This window comes from Athene cunicularia, assembly GCF_003259725.1.
Source record: "Athene cunicularia isolate RWA chromosome 1 unlocalized genomic scaffold, athCun1 chr1_part2, whole genome shotgun sequence".
Lineage (NCBI taxonomy): Eukaryota > Metazoa > Chordata > Aves > Strigiformes > Strigidae > Athene > Athene cunicularia.
In genome coordinates this window covers 43294205-43309022 of record NW_020799092.1, presented here as the reverse complement: position 1 = coordinate 43309022, position 14818 = coordinate 43294205, and positions in this window count along the sequence as shown.

Genomic DNA, 14818 nt, shown 5'->3' with positions numbered 1-14818 from the left:
AACAAATGCTGTGTGCCATCAGCCTCGACAGCATTTTGACACTCATCTAAATGGGGAATGCTGCCTAAATACATCATGTTTGCAGTCCAAACAGTAGGACAAACACCTTCAAACCAGGGGGAAATGGGAGCATCTGCTTTTGTCCTTGAAGGTATTTGCAACACTGGGTCTGACTGAGGTTGTAGTGAGTCTACTACACCTCATGTCTTGGGTTCAACCTCAGCAAATAGATCTTACTGCAATACCATAAAAGCTATTAATACCTCAATTTTAAAACTCCTATGTCTGACTCTTAGCAAAATACTACAGTGTCCTAACAGATCTTATTTGCAGAGAATTAATTTGCATTGGAATATATGTGGCACTGACATGGCTGCTGAGTTTATACTCAGCTTCCAGAATCAAACAGTAACAAGATTCCTTGCCCTCATTTTAAAATATCCTTTCACATAGGCCTTGAGATGAAGGGTAAGAGTGGAATGCATGACAAAAGTATACCTGAAAACTCCAAAGGCTGAATAAAAAGTAGAAGAAATAAGACAGCAGTATTGAATTTAATCACAAATCTTACACTATTTTCATGATTTTAGGTCGCTGACTTGTGATTGACAATACTATAAGCAGTTAATTTTTTGCAAAATTCTATGCCTCACATGGCTTGGATAGCGGTGATGGAGTTCAAGGCTGATCCTGCAACTGATCACATGAAAAACAACGAGAGTATTTTCAACCATTGTTAGGCAGGTACATGAATGCCTGAGTCAGCTGTCTAGGGTTCCTTCACAGCTTCTGCAGAGGAATGGGGGCTGCAAGGGAGTGACTTAGCTTATCCTAAAGTAGGCATGAAAACAGGTCAGGTGAATTATGCCCTCAAACAGACTGTTTATTTCCACTGGCCAAAAAAGTGAGCCCAGGAAGCTGAAGTTATATGAGATGGATCCCACCCAAGAGCCTCCTCAGTGGGACATCATCTCTGTTTCACAGCAGACCCTTTCTGCTCTTACAGTGCTGTAAAGAAGAACACGTTTCTTTCCATTTTAGGACCTTTTTAATAGAGTGATGAAAAAAGTGGAAAAAAACAAAAAATTAGGACCTGACCTTAGTATTTAACACTGTGGGCACATATGAGCAATTTTTACTGTGAGCTAGCTTTGCCCTGACCTAACCCAAAGCTGGGTAGCTGCCTGGTGTGCAGCCCAAAGCATCAAGCCCAGTCTTCCAGAGGCACCATTTCATTGCAGCTCAGCACTGCACTGACCCTAGCACCACTCCAATTCCACTTCAGAGCAAGATAGAATCCACACAGAAAACAGACCACTGTGGTGTCTCAGTGCCAAATACTGCTACTGACTTTTCTCCTTTCTTTTCCTCCCTCCTACTACAACCTGAACTGTTAACAAGCATGAACAAAGTTGTGTCTCAGAGCAGGACCTGTAGCCTCTCAGTTTTCTGTGGGCTATTTGAGTGAACTGGGCTCCCGTTAAGTGTCATACTGGGAACAGATTTCTTGCCTGTTGGGGCTTTTATTTTCATTTTGAAATAATAGGTGTTTGTAGTCATTATAATGTAAACCCTTCTTTCATGATGACTAAGTTCCTCTGCACTCTAGCCAATAAAAATGTGAACTCTTTATACAAAAGATACAAAATGTGAACTCTTTATATAAAAGCCCAACAAATGAGTTGGTGAGCAATCCAGCTGGGAAGAGGCAATGGCCTGACCATCAAAACAAACCTAGTTGTCCCAGCCATGTCTATACACTCAGGAGCAGGCCAATCTTGCTGTGTCCCATGCCAGGCTGTGTCGGTTTAAGCCCTGCTGGGACCAGAGACCACGCTGCCATTGCCCCACCCTCAGCCGGTCAGGCTGGCAGTGAGGCACAAACCCGGGTTAAAATAAGAAGAAATTTAATACAACAGTGTAATAAGCAATCTGAACAACAACAGTAGCAATGATAGTGACAATAAACAGCAATAACAGTAAGCAAGACAAAAGACATACAGAGAAATACCGCAATGGTTACGGAACAAGCCCGCCGTGTGCTCCCCATCACCAAAGCCACAAAGGAAAAAGTTCCTGAGCTCCCGAGCCCGGACCTGACGCCAGCATGGTATGAATAACCCGCCTGGAGATCCCTTCCCCCTCTCTCTCTTAACCCTATCCCAGCTGAACCAGGACACAGTCCCAGCTCCAGGCAGGGAAGTGTATAGCTGGATTAACCTGGTGCTTTCCCTCGGTATGAGGCCTGAAGAAGGACAGCATGGATGTATAACACCCTTATCCCAGAACAGGCAGTCAGAGGGGGACTCTGGCCCAGGTGAGTGCATTGGCCATTAAGGTGTTGGTCAGAGGTACATCATGCCCTCCTCACTCCGATTACACTTTTCAGGTTAGCACTGGAAATGTTGTCCCCGGGGAGTGATTTTAAATGGGGATAAGAACACAAGGTTCTTATTCTGACAAAAGAGTTTCATCAGAAAATCCCCAGTCAGCTTTGTGCTGAAGTCCTATCCAGGCGCCCCATGGCCTGCCGCCAGTATCATTCATATGTTCCTGCTTTAGCAAGGTCTAGTGTCTCAAACGCTCTCACTTCCCCTAAAGCTGCAACTCTTCCACCAGAAAACAAACCCCATGCACCAGGTCTGCCTGTGATCTGCTCTCCCTCCCAAAGGATGCAGCCTCCTCTTCCCCATACACCATTGGTTTTCTTCTAATCCTTTCATCTGAAAACTCTCTGAAATACATTTTTTTAAGCTTTCATTGATATTTGGCTCATATTAAAATAAAAGGAGTCCTTAAGTACAAATAAACTCACATACCTAATCCACATATTTCTCTTTTCACCTTCCCTGCTTCCCCAGACCTTTTCATTTACTGCTAGACTTCTTGGCTGTTTTACATCCTTTTTGCTCATTTATGTACTTCATGAACTAAGCTGTTCTTTTATGTCAGGGCTTATGTCAGGGATTTCATATTTCCCAGTGCCTGATCAGGATTCATTTAAACTATATGTCTCCAGGTTTAAAATATTTGGTTGGTTTCAGAATGAATTCATTGTGGATTAACATGCTAATCAGTGTCAGTAAGGGTTTCACTATCCAGCCTGTAAGTATATTATTAAACTTAACTTTGTTAAAGAACCCATACTGAATATGATTCTTGTAGGTTTGTATTATGTAGGCAGAACTCATGTATGGGAGCTGTTATTAACATAAGAGGTGGTATTTTTGACCCCTGACATTTTCAGCATATATTGAACTGTCTATGCTGTACAGTGCAGATTGCTGTGAGGAAAGATGACTTAAAAATATAGAGACCTGCCTTTGTTAATGAAGAATCAAAAAGCTTCAGATGCCTCTTCAGAATATCACCTTCTTTTTCAAGCAGGGGGGAACTGATCTAGGAGTGTTTCTCCTGGGAAAGGACATGCATATTTCATATTGAGGTCTAAACACTGGGAACTTGATTCTGATTTTGTTTATGCCTATGTAAATCAAAAGAAGTTTATAAGGAAAGTCACTGTCAGTACAGATTAGTATTTATATATCTAACCTTCCTCCCTGCCCTAATTTTTACAAGGGAAAAAGAATAAACCTTCCAGAAAAATGTGACACTGAATTTTCCCTGCTGCCCTCCAGCCATGGGTGGGAAGTGTCCCAAATGGTATGAGTCCCAGACAGGTATACAGTTATTTTGTAATCCAAAAAGCAGATACTTATAGTTTAAAAAATGAGAACTAAGTTATTCTGTTGTCATTTTATAGACATCAGTTATGTAACTATAATTATATTATTCCCCATAAAAGATGCTTTCCTAATGCCTTATACGAAAACTCTACACAGTACGCACAGGCAGGCAATATGGTCACCAGTTATGTTTAGAATTTATACATGGGAAGTACATAACATCTGTCATGAAATTTTGCTCAAAAAAACACAGATTTGACATTTATTTTGACAAGTGTATTTCTTCTATTTCAGGATAATATGACAATCCCCACTTCAACTGAGGCATACCTCTGTTTGGCAAAGTAAGTAAACACATACAAAAATTAAAAAGTAAATGTAAGTAGGCAAGCTTTAGCTTTCAATGTTATTAATTCCTTAAATCTCATCTGGAGTAAAATATCCACTCTCTGAAGGTTGAATGGGAGCTTCTTTATTTTTCTATGGTTGCTGTAGACAAAGTGATGCTATCAAAATAACATTGCACAGCAAATGAGCTGAGGCTTCACAACCTCCTGAAGCTCAGAGATCCTCTGGGACTATTCTACCAGATGTGTATAGTTTTTTCACAATCCAGAGAGGAGTTTTGATCAACCCTCATCTGCTTGCTGACCTTCACAATCCCACTTGACATTAAACCTTGCTGCTCTGTGGACACTAGGGTCTTTTCTGATTCAGATAGCTGTATTGCTTTTTCAGTTTAATTCCCTCACACACAAAGCTTTCATTTCTGCCCCTGAGTGCTGTTTTCTACAAAGGCTGAATATGAAAATTCTATCATTTGCAGACTATAAACATTTGCTGAAAAAACTTGTATTTTCATTCCCACTCATCTTTGTCCCTCAAGTGCTATTCATTTATCCCCTCTATACATAAAAAGGCTTTTTTCTTTCCAAATGTTTTTTCTGTAGCTGAAAGGACAGGAAGAGAACAGAAGAGTATTACTGAAAACTTTATAGTAACTACCAAATAGCAGCGTTAGTGACTTTACCCACTGGCAATGATCCAGATTTATAACTTGCACATGTGCAATTCACATTTGTACTAGAAACTAATTTCCTACTGAACCCATTGAAGAAAGATGCCATAAAGAGTCCGGTCCTAAGAAAAACTAAGAAGCCCATGCTGAGGGACTGTTGGCCTCCCAAGACTGTAATCAGAGAAGAGAGTCGTGAGCTGCTTTCAGAGGAATCTCAGTACCATCCAGCACTAAGCTCCAAATGTTAACCACTACTGTAAAAATAGTTCCCCTTTTTTCAGCTTTCACAAGTTTTCTGGGATTACCTCCCTCTGAACAAACATGCACATGGAGCTAGGATACTCTTGGCTGTTGCATAAAGATGATTCTCTTCAGTGATAGAAGAAGTGTCCAAAACCCTCCTTTACCAAAATAGAAAGAAGACACATACTGGAACAAACGCTGGGCTTTTGTATCTACTGAAATTCTTAGAGACCAGCTCAGCCTTTTGGAGGCCATGATGTGTTTCCTCACTTGCTCTCTGATCCCCTTGACTCATTCTTTGTTGAAAAGTACAATACCAGAAGAGATGAGATTCTGAAGATGAGCCTCTGATTGCCACCATCCTTGAAGGATTTCAAAGCTCTGCACAGAATTTGTTTTAGATCTGACTGAAAATTTAAAAACCTCCTCTGCAGAGACAGGGAAGATAATCTTTATGGAACTACTCTGCCTCAGAGCCTTGGGGGGATAGTTGGAATGGCAGAGGCCCCTGTTAACCTTACAGTTAAAGAACCAATGCAACAACTCGAGCCAATTAAGATGCTATGAGAAACACTTGCCCCTGTGAATGTATTTTGTCAAGCCAAAGCCAAATCTTGAGCAACCATGCTTATAACCATGGCATGAGCCAGAGGAACTTAAAGGTGTGAGCTAAAATCAATGCAAATAATGATACTCTAGTTTTAATTTAAAATAGAATCTATATAATAGGTAACATTTAAAACAGAGGTAAGAATGCCAAAAGGAAGAGTGAAAAATTCATGGCTAAAAGTGAAACAGGATCGTTTTCATGTCATGCCTCCTCTGAGCACAATCACTGTAGTTCTTAAAATAATAAAAGACACCTTTCCATTAAACTGTAGGGTCCCCATCAGCATATGGTTAGGCTTTGTGTCTTCTCTTTGCTAAACCATTTACTATCTCAAAGTGAAAAATTTCTTCCTTTGTCATGTCCATAGATGAGATTAACAAGCACACACACTTTATACACTTCATTAATCCTTGTGATGATTCATGCGCATGGGGGTCATACTTTAATCCAAGTCAGCCCTCTAAAAATACTTGACCTCCAGATGGCTGTGCTGACTGCTGTAGCTAAGAGCAGAGTTTGGACACATAGTCTTTCTTTTCATAGCACCATAGTACTGATTAAATATATCCAAACTATCCTTATAAGAGACATGCTTAACAGTGTGCTGACTATGCACAAAAAAAGGTCATTTGGGCAAGGATTTTGATTAGTCTGAGATTAAGTTCTAAATCGGGCACCATCACACTTTGCTCTTGAGGGAGTCTTTGGCTACTAAAAATAAGGCATAACCACAATGCTGCAAACAATAAACTGCTTGTCACAAGATGTCATACACAGTGGGAGCATCCTCCAGGATGCACACTGCTGGTTGCACAGGCCTGTGCTCCAGGGTGCCTGAGGTCTCTGGAAGGGGTGCCAATAAAACACTACAACCAAAAAGAAATGTTGCAAGAGAAGAATAACCATAAATCTAATCATTATTTAGTTATGCTTGGGTTCACTCCATACTTGGTTTTTAAGTCTCATAGATCTTTATGAGGAGTCAAATTTATTCCCAGATCTGAATGTCTCCCTCTCCTGTCCTTTCTCCCCATCACATAGAAATCAGACCTCTGTTTGCATCTGAGCACTGCTATTTTGGTTTATTTAGTCTTACCACTGCACTACTCCAAATTTATTCTATGACAGCCACCCAGAATTCCCTGCCACGAGGGTATTTCTTTTCCAGACTTTATAAATAGGATTCCTTTCACTTAATTGCAGCCACTTAAAAGGTAAGTCTGTAATTTAAGAGTTTTCTAACCTGACAGAGATCCATCCCAAGTATATAAAGCAGGTGAGATGGCTTGTTGTTGACAAGTATTTATCTCTAGTTTCTGACTATAGAGACAATTCAAAGTATTAGCTCAGATTATGTGCCAGATTTAGGAAGCTAATATCAAAGGAAACAGATATTACCCTAAGAGCTTTCTATCTGTGCGCTGCACACAGCTACCATAAAACAAAGTCTGCTGGCTTTACCTGGAGATAAAATATATAGCTATTTTCCAGCCTGTTGGGTTACTTAGAAAATATTTACTCATCCCAGGAACTCTATTAATCAAATGTATAAAGGCTCAAACTCTTACCTGGTGTAAATGGGAATAACTTCACTGATTTCAAAATTGGGCTCAATAGCAGAAAGAACATACCACAGGCCATTAATTCCTCCTGAGACTTATTGAAAAGGAATTCATCAGATCAGAATAGATGTAGGAAGGTTAATATCTTCCACAATGATCCATCTGATGCATTTCCTCATAAAGCCTGTCAACGATGGCAAAAAAAGAAAAAAAAAATCCTGAAGGTCAAAAGCTGTTCTCTCAAACCCCATCTGCATTGCAGTTTCAATAGATGTTGCTGTTAAATGTGGTGGATTCTACTTCACTTGAAGCATTTAAATTAAATCTGAATACCTTTCTGAAAAGATATGCTATAGATCAAAGAGATGCTTTGAGCCTGGAGCAAGAATGAATGAGTGGGTTTCTATGGGCTGTATTACATTAAAGTTCAGAATAGATGATTTTAATGCTCTCTCCTCACCTGAACATATGAATCCAGTCTCATTTAGCTAGACAGTCCTTCGCTGCCATAGGTATGCTGATTTAATGAACTATAAAAATACATCCAATTTAAGAAACTAGCCTTTGAGCTCAGTGACTACTCCTGAGTCACACATAAACCAGTCTCTTATTGCAAACATCATGATGTGCCTTTTTTTATCAACTTCCATTTTAGCAGTTTGTTTTCTTCACTTCCTCAACTCCAGTTGCTATAGTGGTTAGGAAAGTTCTTCTAATTTCCATTTTGCATTTGCACTTGGCCAGTTTACATTTATACAGTTTATTTCTGTCTTTTCTGACAACTCCATCTTTTAGCTTAAACAGTTATTTTCTTTCTACAACATCTTTATGAACTGAAAGATTGCTTTGTTAAAAAGATGCCACATTTTTCTAGTTTCTTCTCTCAAGATGCTTGTCATTCTCCTGCTGAACCTAACCATGTATCTCTGTGTCTTTTTCATTTGAGATCATCTTTCCTGAATAAGGGAGCCCTACATAAGACATGGAGTTCCAGACGAGGTCTGAAAAACAGCCATCCCTCCTTCTACAGGTAACTGCTCCCCTGACCTGTCTTTCTTGGCTGTATCACACCAGTAGTGCATACTTATCCCAGTAAATTGTATGCCCAAGTTCCCATCCTCAGCTGATCTTACCTGATTAGTTTCTGGTTTATAACAGAAGATTTTTTCTTATCCCTGTCCAAGCGAAATACTTGACATTATGTTTTGCAGAAATCCACCCACTCTAATTGCCCAGTCCTCAGGCCATTCATTTTCTGTATGTCTTGATGGTTCATATCTTGATCATCTCTCAAACCTTTGTGTCACTAGTATTTCCCATGAGTGCTCTCCCATTCTCTATGTTGCAGTGAAAATGTTAAAAAAACAAACAAACAAAAAAAAAGGTCCCAACTCTGCTACTTTGATGCTTCTGCTCTGTTCCTCTATAAACTAACTTCCTTTAATGCCAGCATCTTCCCTTTCAACACTACTTCATGACAACTCTATTTTAAGCATCCTCTTACCCACCATAGAGTGCTTCCGTTGATCTCCATCTTACTGGTTTAACAGATAACCACCTATGCGGCATTCCATCACACACTTTTGTGTGGGATAGAGAAGAGCTCCTGCATTTCTGCATCTCCATTGTCTGTGGAAGTGGTTGTCTTAACAAGCATATTTCACAACTTTCAGGACAAAGCCAGTGATGGTGATTTTCTGAATATTAGCTGAATTACTTTCCTGAGAAGCAAAAGACTTAGGGTCTAGGCAGATCTCAGCCTTGAATGGGTGGGAAGAATCCCCACTATTGAGGGACAGTGCATTGTGGAGGGTATGAAGGTAGCATGTGTAAACATAAGCTATTTCTGAAGCTAGGCCTCTCTGGAGACAAGAAAGCAGAATCCAGGTTGTGTACTAGTTTACTCGCTAGGATAGTAAACTAACCATGGATCAGTTGTGGGATTCAACTACCACAGGTGTTTATGCATATTGCTTTAAGTTGGTTCTTGAATATGTGACAGAAACAGAAGATTCCTGAGCTTACACTTTTAAGCATTCATCTCTGCCCAGCACACTGACTTAATTTGTTCATGAAAGGATCTTACTTTTCAGAAAGTTGGGTGAATCTTTCAGTGTGATTGTTTGCCCTCCACCACCCTCCCCCAAGTCATCCTCTCCCGTCCCTTTTTCAGAGGCAGCTTTTCTGTGTATTTTTCCTCTTCTTTCCCAGATCACAGCTGCCAGATATATCCATTCTTCCTCCTGTCTTTTTTGAAGTTGCCTATTGTCTCAATGTTCCTTCTTTCCCACCTTCTCTCCCTTCCTGTTCATCATTCCACTGTACAGAAAACTCATCCCTTAATTATTTCTGTGTCTTTCATTTGACTCTCTGTTCCTTTATATTTTTCTTATAGACATACTTATCTAGAACAGCCTTGAGACGGCCTTGTGCGATAGGTATCTGCAAATTCTGAGTTTTCTGAAAAGCCTTTTCTCTATCATATTTTTTATATCCATCTGTACTCCTGCACCAGTTGATTTTACAGTCCACTGATCTTTTCCTGAAGCTCTGATATACTTTATGCACGTAAGGTCTAATCAGATATATATTTGAACTTAATGCATAATGTGAAGTGTCTTCCCTGACTAGCTCTTCTGATTCTACAACTCTGGATTCCTTCTCCTAGTAGTCTCCTAGTCATCATTGTCTTCTCTGAGTAGTCCCTGCTTTTAAAGACAAAAATAAATTTTAGTTTTAAGAAAAAGAAAAAAAACAGAGCTATATAAAGTTAGCCTTTCAGTACTTTCTATTTGCTCCTGCAATAATTTAATTTTGATTATGGAATGTAACATCTGGCTTGAGGTCTCTCAGCATCAAACTAGACTTTCATAACCAACTATTGTGTTTCCAGGCAATGTGTCTCCCAAATTATGACAGCATACCAATACAGACATAAAATGTGTTTATGAGTCTTCAACTGCTGTGGAGGATGTGAGATCATTGGGCTGCATACTTAACCACATTAGGCTTGTTTGGGCGCCATTGCAGATTTCATGAGAAAACTTCAAGATAGTTAAATAACAAATCGATTGTCCTCTGTGCACAGAGGAATCCTCTATGTTCACCAAATTGGTGTAACTATTCTGGCACTAACTCTGGTTACAGAAAGTCTTCTGGGGCATGGCCAAGCAATAGCGACCCTGACTGCTGGAATACTGCAGCACTTGAAGCAGGCTTTTGCAACCCTGACACATCTCCAAACCAAATGCTCCGTTTCAGTGTCAGGAGTGGGGGAGAGAACAGAAAAACAGAAACAGGGCAGAGAATTGATGACAAAGAAAATACCAGGGAAATCAGGGGAAGGAAGAGTACTGTGAGCTACTTATGGCAAAGGAAATCAAGAAAGACAGGGGCTATACATTGACTGTGCTACACAGTAAACTATTAGCAACAGAGATCAGAGACAGACAAAATGCTCCTGAGCTTCATAGTTGAGGCAATAAAGAACAGCTTTAGATACACATTCACACCCCTCAGTTTGTAATTCACATTACCTAAGGTTAATCAAAAGAAGTCTGAAACTGCACCCAGCCTTTCTCCTCCCTTATTCTGTTAATAAATAATTTTCGTAGATAACAATAACTATTATGTGGAACTCATGTAATGATGGAGACTTCACTCACATTTACATAACACATTATCTACAAGCACACCTTGAGAGATGATAAGAACGTGTGTGTGATGATGTGTAACTGTTGGTGCCTGGTACATTACTGATTAAGCTAAAATACCGTGCGTACTGTAACGCACATGTTTGGTGAAGAAACAGGAAGGAAAAGGAACACTACAGCAAACAAAATATTCTTCTATTAAACTCTCTCTTTTTTCAGCATGTGCCCAGTTTTTTTACTAGGGTGCAACTGATACAGCGTATTTTTGCCAGTTTTAGTAAAAAAATAGTCCCAGAAATGATAAGCTAAACATAGGTTTATCGTAATGCTTTACACCTTCCTTGCCTTTTAATTTATTTCTTGGAGACAATAACTGTTGATTGTTACTTACTCCTCAGTGTGTAAATAACGTCTTTCTACTGCTGGCAGCAGTCTTTACATTACTTCAGACTTTGGCCCCAAAAGTGTCCTGCACCTGTGCTGTTTCAGAGCCCTGCTGAAGTCCCTGTGACCAGTCTGCGCCCAGAGCTGTGCCTGGAAAGGTTCATTGCCCCCTGGGCTGCTTGGGCAGCCAGGCACAATAAACCTCGCTTCTTGGTTGGGACTGCATAGAGACTCCCTCTAACCACAAAAAAAAATAGAAAATAACTGATGTAGTAAATATTCATATTCATAAGCAAGGAAACAAACCTTACAAGTTAAGAATATGCAAAGAGATTTGGTGGAGTAAATTGTTTTCTGTTAAAATAAATTACAGTACAACCACAAAACACCAACATTCTCTGTATTTTGAGATCTTAAGCAAGGATTACTTAGCTTGCATTGTCTCTGCTTTTATGACAAAATTATTGTGCCAATGTTAATTAGACATGCTTAACAACACATAAAAGCAACCCCAAGCAGAACTGGAAAAAAAGTCAATTTTTTACTTAACTAAATTTCTGTGGTGAGAGGAATTTTATTGAAAACCTTAACACTGCAAAATTGCACACACAAATAGGCTGTAGTCTGTAAAAGTCACAATCATTCATAAAATGTAATACACAAGATTGTTGGAAAGAGCTAAGAGAAAGAGCTTTCTATTCCAAAACAAATTTACGAAGTCAGAAATTAAACAAAGATGAGTGGAAGGTAAGAGAAAGCAGAAGAGAAAGTATTAATTATTTTGTGCAGGGACAATAATGTAGCAGAAGAATGGAAATGAGAAGCAGTGTTTTGCCAGGAAAGGCATCATATGAGCTTTTAGATGTGGTTGTTCATAGAAATTGGCAGGAAAGGGACTTCTACGTCCATAACTCCAAGACAGAGGTGAATAGCATGGCCACTGTTTTAACCTTATACTCCTGGGACAACATTTGTAAATAGACACAAGACAGAGACACATCCAGGGCCAAAATGAGATGAGGAAAAACATATGAGAAACTATAAATCAGCTTCTTAGGTAAAAGCGGAAAATAGCTGAAAATACCTTCTCAGGTAGTAGCTTAGCAGGAACATAAATTTGTAGCTGTCAGTGTTATTGTTGTTTAAATGCCAGCAGCAAATGCCTCACAGAATATATGTGTATATACAGCTTGTAGCTGAGGTTTTCTCAAAACCTGGAAACATATTTACTAACTGATATGAAAACAAATGCAGCAGAACACCAGTGCAAATCCCGCACGCTGTGCGATAGTTGGCAGCATGGTGGATGGATACAGCTGCGAGGAAATAACGCCACATTTACTTACACAAAGTATTTTCAAATATTCATACCCAAAACAGCAATGGCAGGGAGCAATGTGCATTGAGGTGGGGGCAGGCACACACACACACACACACACACACACACACACACACTGTTCGCTTTGGATAGTGTCCATTTAGTAGCCGTCCACCTTACTGAATGAGTGCTATCCTTCAGTCTGGAAGCTTAAAAGAATGAGAGGCACAGTCTTTACTCCATCACAACAAACCAGGGAAGATAACCATTACTGTGTATAATTCTACTGCAGTAGCCCAAGGAGACAATCCCTATCTAAAACTCAGGCATGTCAGCATTCAGTATCACTCTTAGCTGGTCAGAGCAAATTAAAGGGGTGACTGTAAGCCAGGCCTGTCAGACAATCAACAATACCCTGAGACACACATGGTAAAGTTACATGGTCACTGAGCACATTTTTGTTAGGAGGAAGCAAAACACCTGAGCACCCATGGGAGTGCACAGCCATCTTCTAACACTGAGAAAGAGATGGTTTCTTGCTTCCTTCTTTGTCTGCCCTCTTCATTGTTTCAAAGGATGCAACCTGTAGGCTTCCTTGCAGAGAAGCTGGGCACCTTACCTCGTTGGGGTGGACAAAACTCATCCCTCAACAGGAGGTGGAGCAGCTAGCAGCACAAGGTCAAAGTGAAAAATCCTCAGGGAAAAAATGGGCTCTCACCTGTCGGCTGTTTTCTACTGTCATGTGTGACACACCAGATGCTCAGGCAGACTTGCCTATAAGCACTTAGAGCATCATTTCAGTAAAGCATAATATACTACTGTACACAAGTTATTTTCAGTTATTTCCCGGTGTATGACTATAATCAGATCTTCTGCCCTTGGGCAAAATCCCAGGTCCTGCTGCCACTGACCAAAGCGTTAGTTCCCCGGCTCGCAATACTACAAAGAAGCAGAAGATGGCAGAAGGAAGCCCTGAAATGGCATCCCACCAGTCAAGATGGGGAAGCCCTGCCCGGAGCCGCTCATTATAGAGAAAGAAGTAGCCACATCTGACCTACGTGTGAGGGTGGCTCTTCATCTTGGCGTTTTGGAGTCAGTGTGTTGTTTATTTGACACCAGAAGTACTGGAGAATAATAGCTGGACGCTGTGGGAACATAAAATGCTTACTCCAGTAATGGGCTGGGTGTGAATTTCTCTTTTCACCTTCTTATTTCATATTGCTTTTGTAGCCACGGCTATTTTTGAGATCAGATTCTGCTCTTTTGTGGCAACCTTTGGAGAGTCATGTTCCAAGGGACAGTAATCCTGTGAAGTCTCAAAAACAGATGAAAATACCAGATTTTGAGCTCTTGTGCAGCTTATTTTGTATGTTTTAGCCTGGTGCTTTGCTTAATAAGACTTTCCTGCAAGGGTTCATTTGCAATCTCATCCCACCATGCCATCTAGAAGAAATAAAAGCACAGTGCCAGTGCCAGCACCAGTTACACTCGCATTTATTCAGTTAAGCAAGCTGTCAAAGGTGATGCTCCTTCCCTTTGAGTGTAACTTTGGTGAAATGACAAAATCCTTTCATCCATGTGGATTTTAAAAGAGGGATTGTTAGATTTTGACAAAGCCTGAAAGGCTGAAGACAGAAGCATTATTTGCTCCTTGAATGTCTGTTGCTTTCCCTCTAGCCTCCTCACTTGATCAAATATCTAAAAATGCGAGTCAGCAGTTAAACTAATCTGTTCTGGAACAGATCCTAGAGGCAATGTCCAAGTGAGCAGTGAGCACAGCTAAATCTCCCAAGGTAGGCGGAGGTCCTGCAGCAGAGCTATTGCACAGTGGATTAACTAGGAAACTCCTCAACTCCTCTGCTCTTTCTCATTTCCCCACTTCAATCTACCTGGAAAGCCCAGTACGCAGAATGACTCCCTACTATCTCTTATTTTCTGGCAAGCTCCTCTCTGCACCTTTCTTTCCCCACATACAGGGAGGGCAAGGAGCAGAGGGCTTTCACTGGGTGTCTCCCACCATGCTGCTTCTCCTGGTGTGCCTGCTGCCTGCAGACCCCCGAGGTGATAGCAAGGACAGGCAGCCTCTGCCCCTAGGGCTCTTCGTGGAGCTCTGCATCACCGCAAATTGACCCATGCTTATAAAAGCAGTAAGAATTGAAAACAGTGGTCAGTAAGAATGGAAAATAGACTTTCTCACACTTAGTTATACTAACACCAGGTCATTTTGCACTGTCAGGTGTTAGCCTGACTGCACAGACTAAGACGAAGGCCATCATGGGTTTTTTAATTCATCCATTTTGTTCAAGAAGGGACAGCAAGCGGCTACTCACATTTTTACAGGAAC